The sequence below is a fragment of the Zalophus californianus genome, chromosome 5, assembly GCF_009762305.2.
Source record: "Zalophus californianus isolate mZalCal1 chromosome 5, mZalCal1.pri.v2, whole genome shotgun sequence".
NCBI classification, from domain to species: domain Eukaryota; kingdom Metazoa; phylum Chordata; class Mammalia; order Carnivora; family Otariidae; genus Zalophus; species Zalophus californianus.
The window spans coordinates 3,945,282-3,952,827 of NC_045599.1; the positions used below are offsets into that span (position 1 = coordinate 3,945,282).

Here is a 7,546-nt window from a genome sequence, read left to right on the forward strand (position 1 = left end):
TAAATGATGTGGGAAACAAAGGCAGAAGAGAAATTATTAAATTTCCTTACTATCTACAAGTCCTTGAAACAGGCAGAGTGACATTTCCTCTAGGGACTCAACTGCCTTGATGTTAATACTTTGCTAAGGGCAAAAGGCAATCTGAGCCCAATCCCCAGCACCCCGTGAGTCTACTTTAACATATAAAAATTAGAAATTTCCTTTATCTCGAAACCCCCAAGATACGTGTTGGCAATAATCCGTGTTGGCAATCATCCCCCAAGCATATGGCCCCTCAGATATATGAGACCCATATATCTGAAGGGTCTCATAACTAAGGTTTTATTAGATGGTAGTAAATGGCCGTTTCCCAACAATAGCTAGCAAGGTCCTGGAAACCTTGCTTCCAAAATTCCTTAGAGGGACTTATACTATCTCTAACCTCTCCCAACTTGAAAGTATATAATGGCCCACCCCTCCTGACCCCAGTGCAGCTCCTTCTGCCCACAGGTCCTGTCCCACCAAAGACATCTCAGGAATTCTTTCTTGGCCATTGGTTTCGAACCCTAAAGTCTTTCCTACATCAGTCAATTTTCACATTCTGGCCCACTTTACAGATGATTCTGTGCAATTGGCTGCCACTACCTGTAAGTGGACGGCTGCAGACTACAGCCTCTCTCTGGGACGTCCCTGAAGGATAGTGGTGAAAGGGAATCTTTCCAGTAAGCACAACTTCTATACATTTCCTTCTTATTTTGTTACGAATAGGTTTGTATATATACACGTATTTTAAGGAAATATCTGTGTTCTCTTAATTGCCTTATTCTCTTATCATGTATTGACTTTGTGTCATTATTTATTAATTTTAAATCATAGTATTTAAACTGTGGGATGTCAAGAGAAAACACTACCGGAGGAGTTTACCTCATTTTCTGGAGAAGGGATTAGTGTATTTTGCCTTGTAAGCAGAATAGTTGTATCGTGTAAAGATGTCATTGTTAAGCAAAAAGGGAGGGAATTTGAAGGTTTGGAGGACTCTTGGCCCATCCATAGTGAAACAAACGAGAAAGCCTATTTGGGCGAGAACACTAGATGTGGCCATTTTTGATAAGGAGATTAGTATGGATCAGCCTTCTCAACAGAGGCCAAGACTATGGAAGAAGACCATATTTCATTATTACTGTTGCTGTCCTCTGCCATTTTTATTTCTTGTGTGTGTATGTGTGTGCACGCATGTGTGGGTAGGTGTGATAATCTTCTGTCATGGAACTTGAACATGTTCTTTCTTGTCATTCATCTTTTCACTTCTGTGGTAGGCTTTTATTCTATTAATTTTTCTGTAAAGAAGTCTCATGCATGGGGCACCTGGGTGGTTCAGTTGGTTAAGAGACTGCCTTCGGCTCAGGTCATGATCCTGGAGTCCCGGGTTTGAGTCCTGCATTGGGCTCCCTGCTCGGCAGGGAGTCTGCTTCTCCCTCTGACCCTCCCCCTTCTCATGTGCTCTCTCTCTCTCACTCTCTCTCAAATGAATAAAATCTTTAAAAAAAAAAGTCTCACGCAGTCAGGTCACTCAATAATTTGTACGTTGAGCCTAGAAACATGTTCTAGGCTTTGGCCTTTTAATAAAACCTATCTGTTGTGGGGGCACCCGGGTGGCTCAGCCTGTTAAGCGGCAGACTGTCAATTTCAGCTCAGGTCATTATCTCTGGGTGGTGGGATCCAGCCGTGTATGGCTCCCTGCTCAGCACGGAGTCTGCTTGATCCTCTCCGTGGACACACTGTCTCTCTCTTTCAATGTCTTTCTCTCTCTCTCTCTCAAATAAAGAAGTAAGTAAAATCTTAAAAATCTTAAGAAAAAACCCATCTGTTCATACTGGATTCTAAAGCTTTATTGTCTTGATTTATTTAAAATATTTCATGCTCTATTTTACCACACACATCTATATCAATATAATATTGTGCAAAGTCTGAACAATATGAACTTTCTCCTGTTAACTTTAAAAAATAAAACTGGTTATTTTCCCAACAAAGATGGGTTTAACAGAGTAGAGAATTGCAACCTGGGACACGCAAGCTACAGCAAAACCATAGGCAAGTCTGGGGAACAAAGGGGAGGAATGCTGTTTTATAGAGCAAAGGGGTCGTTGGAAGGGGCTGTTGTAAACACAAAGTCCATTGGGTTAAATTGGGAGTTGGAAGTATGGTGGTTTCTCATTGGCTGGGCTGTGACAGTCTCTCATTGGCTGGGCTGTTGCTGGGGGAGGAGGAAAACCTTTCTTCCTCCTGCTGGTGGGAAAGTGGTAGCTAAAGTACTAGGGGCTGCAATTGACCAGGAGTGTAGGGTGTGAGAGCTCCCCCTGCTGGCCTCCTGACTACCCCCCCCTTTTCTTTTAAGTAGGCTCGGTGCCCAGTGTGCAGCCCAGCCTGGGGCTTGAACCCATAATCCTGAGATCAAGACCTGAGCTGAGATTTAGAGTCAGCTGCTTAACCGACTGAGCCACCCAGATGCACCCCCCCCTCCATTTTAAATGAAGTTTCCTTTTATAAATTTTTACACTTCCAATATTAATTTTCCACAGTGCAAAAAGCATTCAAGATGAAATACAAACCATCTCCTTGGGAAAAATTAAAGTTTCACAATAACTGAATGCCATGAACGCTCCTTTTGCTTTCACTGATACTGCTGTGCTCCCCACAGGGGGACCTCTGACGTGCAGGAGAATTTTGGGATCCTTCTGCTAATGTCATAGCCTCAGCAGTGTGGGAGCATATCAGGTGTTTCTCCTGACACACAGTCCCCATCCAGAGGGGATCAATGTATAAAACACACGTTTATTTTCCTAAAATAACTATGTGGCTTCATATCTATAAAATGTGGCAAAATAAGTCTTGAGTATCGTTGCACACCTGCCTGTTGTCTGTTCATTATTCATCCTCTCTTCCTTTCTAAGAGTACTGCCCTCAGTACCCAGCACCAGAGGGACGGCGTGGGTCCTCTGTAGTGGGATGGGGGAGGCACAGGCTCTGGATTCAAAGTGGGTTCAAAGTCTCCTTTGCCACTTCCTACCCATGTGGTCCTGAGCAAGCTACATACTGCTTGTTCTTGGGTTCATATAAGATGGTGGCATGTCTAAGCCTAACCAAAACAATAGCAGCAGCAAAAAATAGTAGCTACATTTCCCAGCCTGCCTTGCACTTAGGGGGACACCTTTGAGAAATGAACAAGAAGCAGCTGTTGGGGCTTCTGAGAGAGCCCTTGCAAGTGGCAAGTCTTTTGGCCCTGCTATTTTCATCCTGCCTGCCGGGGACAGGAAGAGATGGATGGAGCCCCAGCAGCCACCTTAGAAGCATGGGGTTGATAGCCCCACCCTATCATTAGAGGAGACAGCTAGAAGGACCCCGAGTTTCTCAGAGATAGAATACATTAAAAATTCCTCTAATTTCAGGCTTCTTCTCAGAAAATAACCTGTCAGTGTGCGGAAGTGGGTGTTGTTGAGGCGATGGCAGAATTGTCTTCCATTTCCTGACATCCTGGACCTCTCCAGGTATCAGCCCGGCACTCACCACTGCTAAGAGGATTTGGAGCCCCTGCTGAAGAGTCTTCTTACAGCCTTCTTCATTTCCTGGTTCCTCAGGCTGTAGATGAAGGGGTTTAGCATGGGGGTCACCACTGTGTACATGATGGTTGCTACTGTGTCCTGGGCTGAGAAGGAGTTGGGGGGTCGTATGTATACCCCCAGGACAGTTCCATAGAACAGGGTGACCCCAGACAGGTGGGAGCTGCACGTGGAAAATGCCTTATGCCTTCCTGGGGTGGAGGGGATCTGGAGGGACAGCTGCAGCTATGCAGATGTAGGAGACCACAATGAGCACACAGGGGGCCACAGACAGGACCACGGCGCCCAGGAACACATGCTGATTGACCCATGTGTTTCAGCAGGCAATCTTCGTCAGCAGGTAGGTGTCGCAGTAGAAGTGTGCGCTCTCCCGGGCGGAGGAGCAGAACGTCAGTCTGTTCATGAGGAATGTGTGGACCAGAGAGATGAGGCCTGAGCACGTCCATGTGAATGTGGTCAGTCCCCTACAGAGCTGGCGGGTGATGATGGTGTGGTACTGCAGGGGGTGGCAGATGGCCACGTAACGGTCCAGTGCCATGGCCGCCAGCAAAAAGGTGTCCAGGTTGGCAAAGGAGCTGAGGAAGTACATTTGGGTCAGGCAGTGGGGGTAAGAGATAGTCCACATTCCTGCTACGTGGCTGACCAACAGCTTGGGGATCAGGGTGGTGGTGAAGCAGATGTCAACAAAGGAGAGTTTGGTAAGGAAGAAGTACATGGGGGTGTGCAGGCGGGGATCGGAGCCGATGACGAGGATGATGAGTGTGTTCCCGGCCACAGTGACCAGGTACATACACAGGAAGGGCCAGAAAACCACTCGCCGCTGCTCCGGGTCACTGGTGATGCCAAGCAGGAGGAACTCGGTGACTTCTGTCCCGTTCTCCTTCCCCCTGGACATCCCACCGTGGCTCAGGGAGATGACAGGCTGCACACACAAGGGGGAGGACAAGATCCCAGCAGAGCCTGGTCTTGCTGTATGTGAAAAATCAGATCAAAGGTCATTTGTGATCGGATACATGACCAGAATCTTGTACCCATAGTAATTGCTGCTTTTTATCAAGTGTTTATTATGTCCCACTGTGCTAAGGAGTTTACGTGCACGATCTCTCTTAATCCCCGCAAAATAGGTACTTATGAGTCCCGCTTTTCAGATGAAATAGCTGAGACTCAGAGTATGTAGCTTGCTCAGGACCACATGGGTAGGAAGTGGCAAAGGAGACTTTGAACCCACTTTGAATCCAGAGCCTATGCCTCCCCCAACCTATCACAGAAGACCTGCCCCGTCCCTCTGGTGCTGCGTACTCAGGGTAGTGTCACTGAATCTTTGACCTCAACCCAGCCAGCATGTCCTCTCTAGAAAGGACTTCCTGCCCTGGTTCCTGCCTACTTATCTGACTGCATGCCCTTTCTGCCTCAGAACAGGGCCTTTGCACAGGCTCTTCTTGTCCTAGCATTTCTCTGCACCCGGACCTTCTCATGGCTGATTTGTCACCTTTGAAACTCTGTGGGAGGTTACGTCATTTGTTAACTAGTTTATGGTGGGTTTTCCCCATGAGGCCATGCCCTCCTGAGAACAGGGTTGTGTCCACGCCGTTCCTTGTCGTGTGCCCAGTGCCCGGAACAATCCGCAGCACATGGTCAGTGCTCAACAAAGCCATCAAATAGAAGAATGAACTTTCACAAATGTATTGCACACCAAAATCGACCCGTAGAAAATATGTGGACACCAGGCTAATGAGAAATGTTTTGTTGTGATTAATGAATGCATTTAAGCAAAGAAAATAGCGGGTGTTTCTTTCTTTTCTTTTTTTTAAAGCTTTATTTATTTAAGAGAGAGTGCGTGCACAAGAGGGAGAAGCAGACTTCCCCACTGAGCAGGGAGCCCAACGCAGAACTGAATCTCAGGACTCTGGGATCATGACCTGAGCCAAAGGCAGAGGCTTAACTGACTGAGCCACCCAGGTGCCCCTGCAGGTGTATCTAAGAGCGGAGTGGAAGGCAGGCAGGGTGCAGTCATAGGCAAGCCAAAGGTTCTGTGCCAATAGGAATTTCCTCGAATATATGAATGAGGAGGAATTATGAATTTGGTCTATGTGATCCAGGACATGTGACTACTCTAGACCAGAGGAACAATCCAGACACTGCCTGCTGGTGTATTTACTTGGTTTAGACCCTTAATGTTCTACAAGATATTTCCTATTTGCTGACATTTTGAAAATCAAGGATTACAGGGTGCCTGGGTGGCTCAGTCGGTTAAGCATCTGCCTTCAGCTCAGGTCATGATCTCAGGGCCCTGGGATCGAGCCCCGTGTCGGGCTCTCTGCTCAGCAGGGAGCCTGCTTCTCCCTCTCTCCTTCCCTCCCTCCCATTCCTTCTGGTCCTCTACTTCACACTTCATGTAGTAGATAAGTCAGAGTAATCTATTTATCCATTGGCTTTGAATGATTTCTTTGCCAAAACCTTAATATTAGATATGATTTCTTTTTTTTTTAAGATTTTATTTACTTATTTGACAGAGAGAGACACAGCGAGAGAGGGAACGCAAGCAGGCGGAGTGGGAGAGGGAGAAGCAGGCTTCCCGCGGAGCAGGGAACCCGATGCGGGGCTCCATCCCAGGACCCTGGGATCATGACCTGAGCCGAAGGCAGATGCTTAACGACTGAGCCACCCAGGTGCCCCTAGATATGATTTCTCAAGACTAATTTTTGCCTCATTATGAACAACATTAAGGCTGTAGCTGAATTTTTGTATAATAGAAATTTCTGGCAACGAATGGATCACCAGGTAGTTCTTTGGTCCCATCATGTTCTTTCTATAGGGAATTTGTGTTGTAATCATGCTTTGTATGGTGGGATTTGATCTGTACCATGGAAGTCTGAATTCTTAAGGGACATCTGCAGTTACTTTCATATAACTTGAAGTAAAACAAAATGGCCGAAATGGATGAAATGGGGAGACTTTCATCCATCTGCTCACGCCATCATCAGTCAGGTGTGTGTGGAGCACTCATCTTGTCCTTGTGGGGCCACCAGGGAAGGGAACAGACCCTATATTCTAGGAACATTACTGCCAACCAGAAAGCACTTACTAAACTCAAATTGATATGTTTAAAGCCAATGGGGAGTAGAACTGAGATGTGTTGGAAACTCATGGTGAGGCAGAAGGGAAAAAGGAAAATGTTTTCCCCCGGTCTGTGGGGGAGAACACTGGGAAACGTAAGACAATAAAGACAGCCTTTTCAATATTTTCTTTAAAATTCCACATTGCCTGGTGTTTGCTTCAGGAGCCTTAAATGGAAACATCAAAAATCCATTATGTTTGTGTAGGACTTTGCACCATGCAGGTCCATGTCCCATTCTCTAGAATTCTCTGCTGCTTACCGGGCAAGACAGGTGACACTGATGCTCTGGCTCACCTTTCGTCTTGAAGTGGATTTAATTGCTTGTTCTCCTTTTCCTCCTCTGTAGAATGGGGATGGCCTGTGTGGACAAGGGAGAAGGTGACTGAAAGTCCCTGGTACAGTCCTTCTGTGTCACGTGGATGTCAGCAGGTGGCAGTTCTCAATCAAGCTGCTACACCCTCTCCTCAGGACCATATCAGATGTCCTGCAGAATGCTGACAGAAGGAAACCCAGAAGCCAGGTCCTCCCTGCACTTAGAGGAGCCATTAGATAAAAGGTCATGTGACACCCCATGTGAATCTGCTAACCTCACATCCAGGGTGTCTGTGTCTGAGCTTCTCCTCCATTCCAGCTTCCCCTGGTCTCACCTGGCTGCCTGTGCTGATCTTAATTCCTTCCATAGATTGCAGCTCTGGCCTTTACTTCTCTCCTACGGGGCTGGTGGCAGATTCCATGACTGCCCCACCTGGAGCAGAGCAAGGGTGGCAGGGCTGTGGCAGGTGGAATGGACTGATGCAGCCTCCTACCTACAGGAGAAACTTGCTTGGAGCAT

The 7,546-nt window shown here is 47.0% G+C and overlaps 1 pseudogene; it reads right to left on the minus strand.

Moving 5' to 3' along the window:
• Window positions 1–3,548: 3,548 nt before the first annotated feature.
• On the minus strand, window positions 3,549–4,491 carry LOC113928697 (annotated as a pseudogene).
• Between the last annotated feature and the right edge of the window lie 3,055 nt (window positions 4,492–7,546).